The sequence below is a fragment of the Dermacentor silvarum genome, chromosome 8 (genome assembly GCF_013339745.2).
Source record: "Dermacentor silvarum isolate Dsil-2018 chromosome 8, BIME_Dsil_1.4, whole genome shotgun sequence".
NCBI classification, from domain to species: Eukaryota; Metazoa; Arthropoda; class Arachnida; order Ixodida; family Ixodidae; genus Dermacentor; species Dermacentor silvarum.
The window spans coordinates 164,810,674-164,826,773 of record NC_051161.1 but is presented as its reverse complement, the minus strand read 5'-3'; the positions used below and the strand labels follow the sequence as shown (position 1 = coordinate 164,826,773).

The 16,100-nt window shown below is 47.3% G+C and overlaps 1 pseudogene; it reads right to left on the bottom strand.

The window, feature by feature from the left end:
- Window positions 1-11,915, bottom strand: part of LOC125947764 (uncharacterized) — a 33,199-nt pseudogene extending 21,284 nt beyond the window's left edge.
- Window positions 11,916-16,100: the final 4,185 nt, after the last annotated feature.

Here is a 16,100-nt window from a genome sequence, read left to right as displayed (position 1 = left end):
TTTTAGTTAAAAACCTAGCAGCGAAGCACCTGCCATAAGGTGCACCTTATCATCTTGCTCAGTGAGAAAAGTCAATGAAAGCATGTTCTTTTGCGTGCAGCAGTGAAAACTTTCTTGCCTCACAGAAGACTTGCCTGTCACACAGATTCAAACATGCGCGCGCAGTTTATCTTTTGTGTGTGGGTGTGTGTGTGTGCAAAAGACATGCTTTAGCTCGTGTGTCCACTCCTTTCCGCGAATTTTGGCTTACTAGATGGGAGGTGCACCCTGCCTGCGTGAAGTGAGTATAGTATAGTGTTATGAAGTCCAAGCAGCCCCAAAACTTTTAAGCTTGCAGTGACCTTCCATGCTTTCGTTGTTTTTGGGTATAACGGCAGCAGTTGTGAGTAATTGGATCCTGCTAATTAGCTTTAGTTTAGAAGCTTTGTGTTCACGAGAGCAACAAATTGGGTAAGCTGGTTTAGATTCATGGTTGGGGGCAGTCTAAGACAACCATGAAGACAGCAATATGACAAACACAGTGTGAGCGCTGAGTACCGTGTTTTTAGTCTCACTTTCTTTGTCCCTTGCCCAGTCCCCAACCATGAATATATTGCTTAAATAAATAAGAGAGGTGATACATGTACATGTTCTGGAAACGATTCCGACTTATCAGGGCTAGCAAGAAGGGACTGACTTTTTCTTTTAAATCACTATCAGTTCGTGCTGCCCCGTTATCACTTTTCGTAAACAGACCTATTGTGTATGCCTGATTCTGCAGTTTGGCTTCAGGGCAGTGTTACTTCTTTTTAAGTGACAACTGACAATTGTGCAAACTGACATGATCATGACACGAGAAGAACCTCAGATCAACAATAGGGGGGAGCGCGAGCAATGGCAGACACACTTGCAGAAAAGACCAGAAGTGAAGCATGTGCAAGCTACGTATACCTTAAAATGTCTCACGAAAACATGTCATAGACCAAATGAACAGAGCTCAAAATTAATTTCTATAAACAAATCATGACACAACAGACAAAAATAAAACTACCATGGTGCACCAGTACAACCTCTTGAAACGGTTTGCATTAGGAGAATGCACACTCAATGGATGTGTAGTGAATGCTGTCCAGGTATCATTTTGTAAAATAGTACTACTATAGACTATGCACGAGACAGAGAATGGCACAAAATGTTGTTTACTCTTTGTGGTTTGCTGTAGACCTATAGGTAATGTCTAAGCACAAAGCTTATGTATCATGTTAAACAACTGCCCTGAATGCTGTGCTGAAGCCACGCCATCATACAGGAGGCCAACATAGGCATGATATAGTAGACTTGAAATGCACGAGAACTATGTCGGTAGCTGATGCAAATATTATATAATGACTGGCACTTAGACATCTCAGCGTTGCATTGGGTTGTCTGTACGTGAGCACTCCCACGCTTGTTTCCACGCCAAGTGATCAGACAGTGAGAAGATCTTGCAATTCACGCTAGCAATCCACAGACACTGCTGCTCTTTGTCGAGTGGAAACGAATACAGTAAAAAAAGATCACAACACGTACAAACACCGTAGCTGATTCACATTGCATGTTTGTACAGCAAAGAAAAACTTCCACATACTGTGGTTACTGCAGCACCCAAAGGCTACAGGCTACACAGTGGTTCCTCAATGACTTTGTGTAAACTAACATCACATAATTTTTTCACAGAACTAGCTAAAGCATCTCCAAATAGTTCCGCAGCAAGTGATGGCAACACATCTGGGCAGGACCACGCCATCTTGCACAAGCCAGAGAATGCGAACTAAAAAGGACTTTACCACAATGAGTCAGATAAGAAGCAGGCACACTGAAAGCAGAGCAAATTACCACAAGAGGTTCTATAACTTATTTGATACTGCTTTGCCTTTACAGGTACTGCGGAGGTACATCAAATCATTCAGAATAACATAACCCAAAAATCTTACTCTTAATGCAAGTTAAAAATAGGGTAATCCCCCAAGTGAATTTTGCCAACACCTGTTGTTTTTTGGAAGGAAATTGAATCCCAAGGCTTCCTAGTGTTGAACAGCAAGGCACACAGGAGATGAACCTCCAATACTGTCATAGTGCATTGACAAAAGCAGCAAACAATCAAAAAGGCCAGGCACATCAGCATACTTCATACGCTAGTGCAGCTAGAGGACTGCAACTACCGGCATGCAGTGCAACATTGGTGGTGTAGTGCCAATTGTGATGAACCTATAACAACCATTGTCCATAAAGTTTAAAGACCGAGTCCATAAAAAAAAGGCGTTCCGCACTTATCTATGTAGCTCCCCTATGAAACAGTCTCTTTACAGTCCACGCACAGCATTTAACGCTTCTCGAGCATTGAGAAGCAGTTAGAGAAAGCCTGTTTTGACAGAGCTGTCAGCTCCTCTTTCATGGCATCTTGAATGACCTTAACACTCGCCATGCAGCATCAGTAAAACGCAAGCACATGGGCGTTTTTGCATTTTGCCTCCATCTAAATACGGCCGCAGCGGCCGGGATTCGATCCCGCGATCTCGTGTTCAGCAGCGCAACGCCTTAGCTGACTGAGCCACCGCGGCGGGTGAGAAGTGAACATCATCATCATCACCATCATCAGCCTATATTTTATGTCCACTGCAGGACGAAGGCCTCTCCCTGCGATCTCCAATTATCCCTGTATTCCATGCGTATTTCAATTTGCAGGCGCAAGTAGGAATACGCTAGCGCAAGGCAGGGGTAATTGGAGGTGAACATAGAGCAACGTATTCATTCTCCAGGCATAACCTATCCTTACAATTAGAAATAATTGTTACTTGGCTAAATCCTTCTCTTTAAAAAATGTAACAAACTTATTCCTGTGTATATATTTAAATATATTGTATGTGTGTGTATAGTGTTCACAGTCGAAATTTAAAAAAAACAAAAAAAAAACGTTGAAGTGAGAAAAAATGCTTATGAGGTAGCCGCCGCTGGCGCGCCTAATGCGCTTGTCGTCCTATGGTCAGGATTTGCAGAAATAAAGCGAAAGTGTGAATTTAAAACCGTGCACGTCCGCGCTGATGCAGTAAGCTTTCAGCCACAATAAAATTTTTAGTGAAACGTTGAGGCAACTCTATAAAGAAACCGCAAATGATGTGGGCAACAGAACTCTAGTGATGACACTTTGGCGAGAAATGGGGGGGGGGGGCTCGAGCCCCAGAGCCCCCTCCCCCCCCCCCCCCCGTAGTCGGCGCCTATGCCCCGATATACCTGCGCTCACTAATAATCACGTCTCATTCATTCTCACGTGATCAATAATTACGTGTCCTGCAGTTCTATCAGCGCCTGATCACTACGACTGGTTTTATTACACGCAAGACGCGTCCAGTCTCGTAAGCGAGATGTATTGCTAATCGCGTAGTACACCACGCACGCGCGGGCACGCACACCCACACACACATAATGTGGTCCATTTCCCTACGCCAAGGTAAGCCGATCTCGTCGCTGTCCTCGCCGCACACTTTACCACAACAAATGTTGCACACTTCCATGGAAAAGTCGATATTCTTCACTGCACAATCCATCACAGACCAGCACCACGTGGTTCACGTTCGCAAGTAAAAAATTCACAGGCCTGCGCTGAACATGCAGCACAGCGTAAGATGGTTGTGCGGCGCAAGAGTAGCACCAATTTCGGCACCACGCACAACAGGGTCTTCGCGGCGAAGTCTCTTCGCGTCGATTTAGACGAGAAGATCTGAACTGTCCGCCCGGCGTCAACGGCGAGCTGCGGCTTGTAATGCTCTATGCACGGCAGTCAGCTGAGCCCTATGATGCCTAGTTGTAGCCGCGCACGTGATTCGCTTCTTCAGCAGCGGTTCGTTCCTCGCGAGGAGACGCCATAACGTGTACCGAAGAGGTACACAGAATACGGGCGCACATCTACATCGGGATAGGGTTGATTGCGCGCCTCGTCTGAATCGCATCTCGCCAGGTGGAGGGGCCGCACGCTCACACGCAAAAGAGACGGCAAGCGACTCTTCCGGATTTCATCAGCGAAGCGAGACACGGCGCAGAGGAAGGTCTGGCTTCGAAGAATCAGCCGCGCGGATTTCAACCCAGCACAATGCTCCCGGCTGTGTGAGGTAAGCAAGCGATTATTCAATGATCCCTAATCTCACATGCTGCCACTTGCTGTGTGAGGCTTCGTTAGTTTTTCTCCCTCCTAACTGCCGCACTGTTCGCGCTGCATGTTCGCGCTGCATTTGCAACTTTCGTGGCCGTATTTCATCTTGTCCTCAAACGCACGTGGTTTTTGTTGACTCGGTTATACAATCCATGGCGTTGTGTTTGTGTGGCCTGAATGTATCCGAACGGCACGTTTTGAGTGTATCGCAGTATGTTACGAAGCGGTGATGGTATGTAGGGGAAAATGGGCGCTTACCTGCGGAAAGACGATTAGGGCTATTTAGTTAGGGCGACTTTGCACCTTCAGCAAAAACGCAACTCGGTGGTCGGCGAAGATCAATGTTCTTGTCGCTAAAACTTGTCGCTATCGTCCTAGATCCTCGAGGACCGATAACTATCTCGAAAACGGTAGAAAGTGCTGCGCGTGAAAAGTGTGCTCAGTATTCTAGTCGTGTATCGCGTAGCAGAACAAGAGATAAGGACCTGTGCTGGCGGCGAGCTAAAGAAAGAAAACGGTATACAAGACTTCCCGGCGATAATACCTTGTGCCGGGAATGTTGTGTTACGCCTTATACTTGAAGGAGCGAGGTTTTACGGTGACCTTGTTTTCTGATTTCACGTTTGCGCAGGATCACTTCACAGATGATCAATTTGAGCCGGTGATCCTGCAGAGCTGTGGCACAAAAAAATTGAAGCGTCAAGCCATTCCATCGCTCTTCGTTCATCGGAAGCAGCTGAAGCCGAGGAAGCCGCCTGCCAAACGTTAGAATACACCGTGCACTTCAAAGACATTACCGTCTGCTGGCAGCAATGCTATCCACATTGCAACGCCCTTGATTATAGAGTTAACTCATTCCTGCGTGGCTTTGTCAGTGGCCAGGACAAACCTGGTTGTGAACTCATCGTTTCTGCTCTGCATTTGATAAGATAGTAGATACAATACGCAGGGTAGAATTTCTCGGACCCGCGCGCAGCACATGCAAGCGGCAATATGATCCGCAAAAGCAGCCTCGCATACACCTGTAAGATGACCGCTGCCGCGCTACTCAAGTCCGCAAAAAAAAAAGAAAAAATGTGTGGAGTAGTGTAAGGCTTCCTGCATGCGAACGAAGCCACTAGCCTCATTATCGACGGACCCCTTCCGCCGAATGATCGGTAGCTCACTAGTCAGTGAAACCTGTAAGACAAGTGCATATATACAGCTGGTGGATCATTCACTCCCGAAGCGTAGTCATTGTTAGAGGCCCGCTGTGCACGTTAGCCACTGGCCAACGAGGGACTGGAGCTACTGAAACGCGGAGATGACGGCGCCAGTTCAACCAACGCCGAAGTCGCGCGTGGCATGGCTCAGTTAAAGCCTGACTTAGAGGCTTTAGGCTCACTGTATCACCGCTAATAGTACAGCCATCTAAGCGCAACGGCATTTATGCGTCCTCTCGTTGTTTCGGCAGCCAGTCATAACATAACGCGAAAAATTCCGATCAAAATACGAGTTCAAGAGCGCGAGCGACACGTAGCCACAGCGTTTCATTCGGAGAGCGTCTGCAAGAACATGCACCGCGTAGGGGGAGCCACGGTCGACAAAAGAGAGAGTGAACGCCGGCGCAGGAGGAGGAGAGAGGAGATGGCGCTACTTTTCTTCATTGAGGGGCTTTACTCTCGCCGGCTGGAAGGCTCTGGAGGGAGGGCGAGAGGAGGCGCGCGTTCTGCGCCGTGAGCGTCCGCCCGCGTGGCTCTATCTTGCAAGCCAACAGCGGCGGGGGCCGAGTCCGCCCTTACTCTGTTTTCGGCGCTAATATCGTGTTGATGCGAACCCCGGCACGCTCGCTGCTGCTGTTGCGCTGACTCCCTCCAGCATTCTGAGAGTTTCCGCGGTCAGCGAGTGAGATGCGTTCAAGTTTGCCTGTCCGCGCGTGACACCATGCTTGCTAATTTAGTTAGTGTACCTATGTTTACTAGTTTATACGACCGATAAATCTACTATCCTTACTTTGTATAGCTGCCCACTGTTTTGCTATCACAATCGATGCTTCGCCTTTCAGGAGCAACTGGAACTTTTTATTTGCGATCGCCTATCGTGACATGATTCTTGGCCTTCGTAGAAACACCCGTTATAATGCAACTGACGGTGGTATGCTCCAGACCACCGTGAGTTGCATTGCTCTCCTCGAAGATGGAGGCTGTGCCGAGTAATGTACTGGATAACATTTCGCAATGTGGTGAACGTGTTGATTAAGTCATAGATCCCGGACATCACTGAAGTGCGACGTAATGCTGACGCATTTTTCTCGCATTTACCTTAAGATCGACAATCAATTGTTACTGCCTGTGTGCTGGAAACATAATAGGGACACTTTTGTGTGACACTTTGGTTTGATACTTGTTTTGTTCTCTCTTATCTTCATATATGCGTTGCGCAGGAATTATTGCTTGTTTAGTCCCGTTCTGTGATTGCACATAAAGCTGTAGTGGCGTCCCATTCCGTAAGTTTACCGCTCACCCTTGTTATGCTAGAACGATGAATGGTGAACATATCCCGAAAGAACTTTGTTGTCTACGAAAACATTCCGTCGTCGGTGGTACGCAGTGCCCACTTCAAACAAAAAAGATTACTGAAAATGCTGCCTTTTAGGAGGCTAATACCCAAAGCTGTTACAAAGATTTTTTTTTGGGCCACTATCGTACGATGTACCATCTGTTGCAAAATCCCGAAAGTACCAGGCTAAAACAAAATCGCCTCCACCTGGATCTGCAGGGAAACGGCGTATAAATTCGTAGGAGGAATTTGTTACCAGTAATATACAGAGAAGCGCGAAAGATGCGAGGGGACCCCAGCCGGCGCATTTCCAGCGCTTGTTGCCGCACAGCATATAGCGACATTGTGTCCCGCATGTGTCCATGCTGCGACAAAAACAAGGAAATTGTAGGAGGCAAGAGTCGTCTGAACAGCAAAACGCATACATTACGGACACAACGCATAACGCAATGCTGTGGTAGCGTTGGTGACGCAGCAAAACGCTGGCAGCCCCCGACCGCATTTCACATGAACCGGCTTGAAAACCACAGTATGACGTGACTTTATGTGCATATCAAATGACATGTCTTTATGACATGTCTTGTGGCATATCTTGTGACATGTCTTTATGTGTTTTATGTGCATAGGTACATATCAAAATTGGCAAACTTTGTCACAGGGAAGTTCCCGCGCTCCTTGCTTGTCAATACAACAAAAAGATTCACCTAAACAAGAAAGGACCATCGCTCGTAACGGTGTACAGTAATATTGATGTTCTAGAGCTTGTTATTGGTCAAGTAACTGCCCTTTATGCTGTCTGTGCTGCCAGGAATACCATTTTTTATGCAGAATTAAAGCGTTGTTGAAGACTGCGTCTCTCACGTTGCGATACCTTTTTTGTTTGTGCACGCGAAGGCATAGTGATACCCTCTGCAACAAATTCAGCAGTATGTGTGCAGTGAAGACAAGTGAAACCGCCGGGTCTAAATACATGCGAGAAAGTAAACGCCCATTTGAGGCATTTGTCGTATCCATCACGTTTCATTCACTGAAAGAAAACGGACAGTAGTATGGTGAGCGAACACGCGTTGGAGTCTGAAAGTACCATGCTGCTCCTATTTTTTAGTGCAAAATGGTCACTTTTGTCGCGCAAATCAGCGCCTGCACCGACAGCGCCGACGGAGTGAGCAAGCACCCCATTGCACAGGCCGTATTCCGAACTAGGGAGCCTACAAACAGCGTGGCATGAAGGCTCCCTATCCCGAACGCGAGACGCGCGTTCCAGACCGGCCGTACGACTGTAGCCTGGCCTACACGTCACGACGAACTTGGCGCGGCGTATGGAGACGCAATGCTCCCTCGCTTGCGTGACACGAGGCGAGAAGCGGTGCTCCCCGGGCGCTGCCCGTGTAGATGCGAGCGTGTGTCCAATGCAAAAACGACAAAGTAGTTGTTTACGGCGCGCCTTGATAATAGCCTGACAACACGCAAATATACATTTACGTTTAATTCTGTGTTATTTCTTTGTAGCCGTAAGCGGTAATAACAAGCGGTGGCATAGTTGAGCTACAACTGCCGATAACTTGTGAATGTACGAAAATTGGCTATTTATTACGTTTACTTTAGAATTGGAAAATATATTGCAAAAACGCAACTGACATCGGCAATCGAACAAACACTGTTAGAGTGTGAGGCAGAGAGGGTACCACTGCGGTAAAGCCAAGCTCAAGATTGCAGCTTTCTGGTGGACGTTCGGCGCAGTGCAGTGGTCCAAACGAGTTTCCTTTAATCTGTCGCGCTCCTGTTACAGTATGGTGTTTATTGAAAAAATCAATTACGCTTATTGAACAACAAAGCTGAGATACATATGGAATTATACATCCCAAAAGATATCTGTCGCATTTCAGAAATAAGCACTACTGTCAACATGTCTATAGATGCACAATATTAGGATAAAATGTATGTTGAAACACTGAGTGCAAACGAAGGAGAAGAAAGGGAACCGAGGGGCCCGATTTTTAATAAGCATATCATAATGAGCCAACAAACAATAACACCGAGGACAACATAGGGGAAAATTACTTGTACCTAATAATTGTATTAAAGAAATGATAAATTAATGAAAATGAAAATGGATGAAAAAACAACTGTCCGCAGCTGGGGAACTAACCCACGTCTTCGCATTATGCGTGCGATGCTCTCACCATTGAGCTACCGCGGAACCGTTTTCCCATCCACTTTCTGGGGTATTTATGTTTTGCAACTAGAACTAACCCTGGGAGTGCTAGCCAGCGCCACCACTCACTTTCATTTTCATTAATTTATCATTTCTTAGTACAATTATTAGGTACAAGTAATTTTCCCCTATTTTGTCCTTGGTGTTATTGTTTGTTGGCTCATTATGAGTGCCAACGAATATTACATACAATAAAGAATGCCAAGTATATATGAAGCTTTTTTATTATGTATTCGGTCCAGTTTACAAAAAATACGCTCTAGTTTGTTTTCGATACATTTTCTCTCCCAAATATATTTAACAGTGAAGGCATGGTGTGTCTGAGCGACTGCTTGAGATAATTTGTGTGCCTGTATGTCAGTAACCACTTGTCTTGGCTGCGTGTTGGCGCATCACTTTTTTCAAGTTGAGGTCGGGACCGATGTTTTAAAAAGGTTCTACAATTTTCGTAGCCGAAGGAAAAGAATACAGTAGCCGTTATTCTTGGAGAGTAGTTACTCGTATTATGTTATATTTATCAAAAAATTGCTCTGTAGAATTGAAATACGGTACATTCGCTATACAGGGCGTTTACAGACGAAGGCGAGGAGATCAAGGTAAAAATCTCCATTCACTGCATTGTGATCTCTCTTTCTACCTCGATGCACGTTGACAGATCCAGTTAAATAGAAACGATTGAATATTCTCAGGAATGTGTTGTGCGATGAAACTGTCTAGGCGTCGAGCAGAGCTTGTAGCTAAGTGCACCTGGGCTTGCACATAAACAATGTCGACGTATTCAGCTGCGGAAGATCTGCCACGCATGGCTGCCGCCCATCCTCGAGATCAAGTGCCGACAGCGATTGCAGTGGTGCATCCGTCAACCTATGTGCGTCATGCGTGTTATAATGGCAAGCGCAGCCCACAGACAGAAGTACGAAGAGTTGATAACCACGCTTGCTCATACCCGTACCTCAATGCACTGGATACAGTGTCGTCTCTCTGGGCGTTTTGGAAGGGTATGGCAGGTGCGCTCATTGGCGTGTCGGTTTTGCCTGTTAAATTGGTCAGGTTTCATCACTCCGCAAAAATTACCAGCGGCCGCCTTTAGAAAATTCAAAGCGGCTATGAGCTATTGGCAGGAAGGGCTTCGATTCTCCCATTTGACCCGACCACCTGTTTCCTCTGGTTAAAAAGTTAGTTATTTAAATTTTGATAATTACTGCCGCAATTAATGTTTGTACTCATTTTAAGATGTCTGCTGCGACAGAAAAAGTAATGTCGAATGTAGCGCGCAAACATTGCCTTTCTCTAATTTTTGAGAATTTTGAGCACATTTCTTGAAACACCCTGTATGTCGATGTGCTCGTTTCTGATGTTGAAGTGCACGAAGATTGCGCTTCGTGGTGGTAGCCCGCACAAGCGCACAATAATTCAGATGCGATTCAAACGAGGCACAATGTATCTGCAACTTCACTTTCTCCGGAAAGAAAAATGATTGCATAACTACTTCAATGTGATATGCCCAGTTAATATATTCGGAAACTGTAACGCCCAATACTTTCTATTTGCACAATGTTTCAGTGGGCGCACCATCGAAGAATAATTCTTGATTTAAATACGACTTCCTGTCACTTGCCTTGAATAATATGGCGTTTGATTTCGAGTAACTAATTCTTAGAGCGTTATTTCATTTCATTTCATTTCATTCTTTATTTGTTTCTTTCTGCACAAAGGACAGAAAATGAAGCAAAAGCAAAATGCTTGAAGCCTGACAGAAGGCCTTTGCTCCAATACAGTGCGGCACGCAGGCCATAATATATACTAGAAAAAGAAGGAAGAAAAGAAAGTTAAGAGACCAAGCCGACAAACTGGAAATAATACTGCGAGAACTCTAACAGATGTCAAGATCATGGCCAGAGACAAACAGGCTCGTATCGTCAGCGTGTGACACAGTGGATGCATCACTTACTATTTCAGCAATATGGTTTACATAGATATTAAACAAAACTGGACCCAAAACGCTACCTTGTGGCACCCCTGATTTAATTTCCCTATAAGAAGAGCAGCTTTTCTCTATAGCAAGCAACAGTGTCCGACCAGACATAGTGGGGCTATCCTTGACCTGGCTACAATCAGAGTGCTAGCCACGCTCCCATTCACATCTTCTACACGAAGGTATGCACAAGCTCCGTAAGCTTTTGTGCTTGCGTCGACGAAAATGTGTAGCTGAAGGTCACGCCGTTCTGCAACTCCACTCTTTAGGTGACGGGGAACGTTGACTTTCGACAAATGTATCTACTCGTTTCTGCAGTCGTGCCATTTTTCCGCATTGTGATCAGGAAGATCTTCGTCCCAGTCGACCTCAGAAACACATAATTGCTGAACCAGCATTTTTCATCACTACGTACGGTGCGAGAAATCCTAATGGGTCGTAGATCATCGACACTGTCTAGAGGACAAAACGCTTAGTGTCCTTTGGCTTCTCCAAGGAAGTAACGATATTATCACGGTTGTAGATGAAGGTGTCTGTTGCTTTCGAACAACCCACCCCTAGCACTCTCCCTTAATGTCCAGCGTTCTCATAGGCTAGAGGTGTTAGAGCATCATTTGAGTCGAACAGTCGTTCTAGTTGCCTACAGCTTGAGCTCCATTTCCTTTTAAAGGCATGCTAGCATCATCCATCAGCTCTTACGCGCACTTTTAAAGAGTCGCCGCTGCTTCTAAGTCATGCGCTCCGAATAAGAGGTCATTGACGTAAAAGCATTTCAGGAGTAGTTGTGCTACGGCGCTTTTCTCGGGATGAACTTGTCTCTTCAAGTGATGCTGTATAGTAGCCGTAAGCATGAATGAACTTGCCGTAGATCCAAAGGGTACTCTGGTCGTACGCCAAACCTCGACTGCTTCTGCCTTGAAAGGAACAGCAGGACTTTTGTCAAACCACAGAAATCTGAACAGGTCACTGTCCTCTTTTCGTATCTTCACTTGCAGGAACGCCTTCTCCATGTCTGCTGTCATGGGCACTATAGGTACCATCTGAAGCAAAGGAGAACCTGCAGTAAGTCCGCGTTTAGGTTCGGGCCGGTTTCGAGGCAACTGTTCAGGGATCTCTCGCCTTTGCCGTGAGATGACGCATGAAAAACCACGCGGAGCTTGGTTGTGGTTAGTGCTCACGAATAACCTCCCTGTGTGGCATGTAGTACACTGGGCTTTCTATCGATTCCTTGTCAAGTACAAATTCAGCATGGCCAGAAACAATGTACTGACGAATCGCCGTATCGTATCTCTCAAGCAAACCTTCAGGCTTCGAGATGCGCTTAACTAGATTTCGTAAACGATTCAGTGAGACGCTGTAATTGTCTTGTAGCAGCTCAATATCCGGTTCTCTACACGTCATGGCTACTTAGTACTGTATTTCCAATCTTTGCAATTTTGTGTTGGAAAACAGCCAACGTGTCTGCGTGCCCATGTGTTGCTTCGTTTGGCGCAATTCCCATAGCATCCAACGTACAAAAAGGAATGCAGTGTGCTTTGGTCTAATGCTTTAGCTTCTTCAATTTGCACTAGCAGGACGCAGATCATCACTTCGAATGTTCTGTCTATGAAGCTCGTTTTCATGACAGGACCCTGTAGCGTCTAGCCGACAGTGGTCTTGACCGCGACCAATCCTTGCACTTCCGTTTAGCGTATGATGTCGCCGCTCAAGATGTTCCACAATTGATGAGATTCTATGAGCAGGTTTAATGCCATTCTCGCCACATCCTCGAGACACAGTTTGATCGTCCGCCAGCCGGTAACATTGCTCGCATAATTGGCTACGAAGGAACATTCCATAGCCGTGGTAGGGATGTAGTGGCAAATTACTGGCATGGCTATTGATTCAATTATGTGCTTGCTGTCATCAAAATGACTACGTAGACGAACTTTGACGAATTTGTAATTTCTCACACGAGGAGCGTCTAACTGCAAACGTGTTCACCGCTAGACATGTCTCTCTAATGATTTTAATCCCACCAGCTCCTTGTTAGTGAACGTGTGTTGACTGCCTCCGTCGAAGATGCCTTGTATATAAGACGTCTCGTTGAAACGGACGACCCAAGAACAAAATGTCTCTAAATTAATGGCCTCATCAAGTTGGCAGCTTGTAACGGCAGTCGACCGCGGACTTTCTGCCTTCATTGGCTTGGTAGCGTCAGATACGACGTTATGTGACTTCTCGGCCCTTGTCGCTCGGAAAACTGGGTTGCACATCGTTGAAGCATGCCTGCCTTTGCATGCTGCGCACACCAATTTCCGCCGCACTCGTTTGCGCGGTGACCCTTTATAGTACATCGGTAGCACCGCATAGCTTGAGCCAGCCGGTTCTTTTTCTCTAATATGGTGAAGGTAGCGCTGCATGCCTCGGTTGCATGTCTTGTAGATTTGCAGAAGAAACATTCTTTGCGGATTTGTTCAGATTCTTCCGATGCATACAGGACTGATGACGATGACACATGCTTTCTATGGGACCTGCCGCCTTTGAAGGAGGACGCCGATGGAGCACACTGCTCTCTTGTTTCGAGCTCTATCTGGGTATATCACAAGAGCTGCTCGAGTTTCTTGCAAGACGTTGTGGTTGCCTCCCCTGAAGGAGAGGGTGCCGTGCCATGTGCGTCATCCTGCAGACGGCTATGGCGGTGGTACGCCATGACGATTTCTTGTGGCAGAGACTGAAGCAAAACGTCCTAGAGCATCTCCGCAAAGCTGCTAGTTGGAACTTCTAGGAGGTTGAGGCCGCGGTCATTCAGCTGAATCCGTCGTACAGCCTGCGCAACTCCCTCGTATCCGATGGAGACGTCACGGGCTGCAGTTCGCGGAGCGCTCTGAAGTGATGCTGTACAATCCGGCTCCTGTCTCCGAACCTCTGCTTTAGCAAATTTATGGCACTATCATAACACGCTTCAGTCGTTCGTAGTCCGGAAATGGCAGCTGCTGTTTCCCCTACCAGGTAGTTGCGGAGGTACTGGAATTTATCAGTCGTGCGCAGAGTTGTATTCGCGTGGACAGCGCTGTTGAATTGCTCCCAAAACGACGTCCATTGACACACGTCCCCATGGAAAGTCTCGATGGTCAGCGTTGGGAGACGAGGTCCGAAGCTCTGTGACGCACTCAAGGTCCATGGTTCATTCCCGGGTTGCGGCAATATATGTTGCGGAACGCCGGCCACTTTCAGGTCGTGTCGCCAGAAAAGACGGAACCACGACACACCCAATAAAGCCTTTAATGTCGAGAGAAGAACCCAACAGGTATCATGATGATGATAAAGGTGCGCGCACTTCTTGGTGCGACGCGCGGAGGCAGCAGCCCACGATCCCTTCTTCGTCGTCTGCTAATCTCCGACAAGGCTAAATGCAAAAATGCCCGTGTGCTTGCGTTGTAGTGCACGATAAAGAACCCCAGGTGATCAAAATGAATCCAGAGCCCTACGGCGTGTCTCATAATCAGAACTGGTTTTGGCACGTAAAACCACATATCGAAGAAGAACAAATAAATATTGGAAGAAGGTGAGTATTCAGTAACTGTTTTCAGTGCACGTAAGCAACCTACACAGTGTAATGCGGTTTATTGACAGCTGAGAAACTCGGCCGTCTCAGTCGAGCGTCAGACACCGAGAGCGCGAGCCCATCTTCGTCGGCGGGCCGATGATGATAGTGCGTCCATAGGGCGCGCCAGTCTTCTTCGCTACAACTGCTCCCAGGAGAAGGAGCCATCCTGGCCACTCAAGGAGAGGAGAGGACAAGGGGGTCGTAATTGGGTTTAAGCCTCTGGACGTGCACTGTCTCGCGTCCACGACGCCTCAGGTCAGTAGATGGCGTTAGCGGCTCGACGACGAAGTTGACTGGCGTCGTCTGTTGCACGACGCGGTAGGGACCATGGTATTGAGCGAGGAGTGTAGAGGATAGACCAGGGGTGCTTGAAGGTATCCACAGCCAGACTAGTGAGTCCGGCTGGTAGGTGCAGGGAGGTCGGTCATCATCGCGACGGAATTTTCGGAGACTCTGGTTTTCCGCCGCGAACGAACGGGCCAGCTGACGGCATTCCTCGGCATTCCTCGGCATACTTGGAGGCTTTAGACAGAGGCGTGCCTCTGATGGGTCAGGCTGGTAGAGGAGAACGGTGTCGAGCGTACAGGTAGGTTCACCGCCATATACGAGAAAGAATGGGGGAAATCCCGTTGTGGCCTGTGAAGTGGTGTTATAGGCGTACGTAACATTTGGCAAAACGAGGTCCCAGTTGGTATGATCCGATGTCATGTACATGGATAGCGTGTCGCCCAATATACGATTGAACCACTCTGTTTTGCCGTTAGTTTGAGGATGATAAGCTGTAGTGGTGCGATGGATGGTATGGCACGCGGTCAGAAGGGCGTTAAGAACTTCAGAAGGAAACGCACGTCCTCTGTCACTCAGAAGTTTCCGCGGTGCCCCATGACGCAGTATGAAGTGATACAGGAGGACGGACGCAATGTCGCGGGCTGTCGCTGTTTGCAGCACTGCAGTTTATGCATAGCGTGTGAGGTGGTCGACAGCGACAATAATCCAGCGATTGCCAGCTGATGTGCAGGGAAGAGGTCCGTAGATATCGATGCCGACGCGGTTGAATGGTCGGGACGGATAAGGAATGGGCTGCAAAGGACCAGAAGGACGACGAGCAGGAAGCTTGCGTCGTTGGCACGCTGTGCATGAGCGAGTGTACTTTCGCATAAAATTGTACATGCCACGCCAATAAAAGCGGGAGCGAAGTCTGACGTAAGTATTGAAGAGGCCGGCATGGGCGCATTGCGGGTCTGAATGGAGAGCGGAGCATACATCTGTGCGCAGATGGCGGGGAACGACTAACAACCATTTGCGACCGTCGGAAGCGTAATTTCGACGATAGAGAACACCATCCCGCAACTCGAAATAATAAGCTTGGCAGCAGATAGCGCGTGAAGGGCGTGTTGTTGAAGTGTCAGAAATGCAATCCATAAGTGCCGCATTCCAGGAATCTTTGCGTTGCTCCACAGCCATGTTGATGTGCACAGGCGACGAAAACGCTGATTCGATGGCTGAAATGCAAGTCATGTCACTTGGTGCAGGCGACCGAGAGAGGGCATCCGCGTCGGTGTGTTTACGGCCAGACCGGTAAATGACGCGTATGTCGAAGTCTTGTAATCGCAGAGCT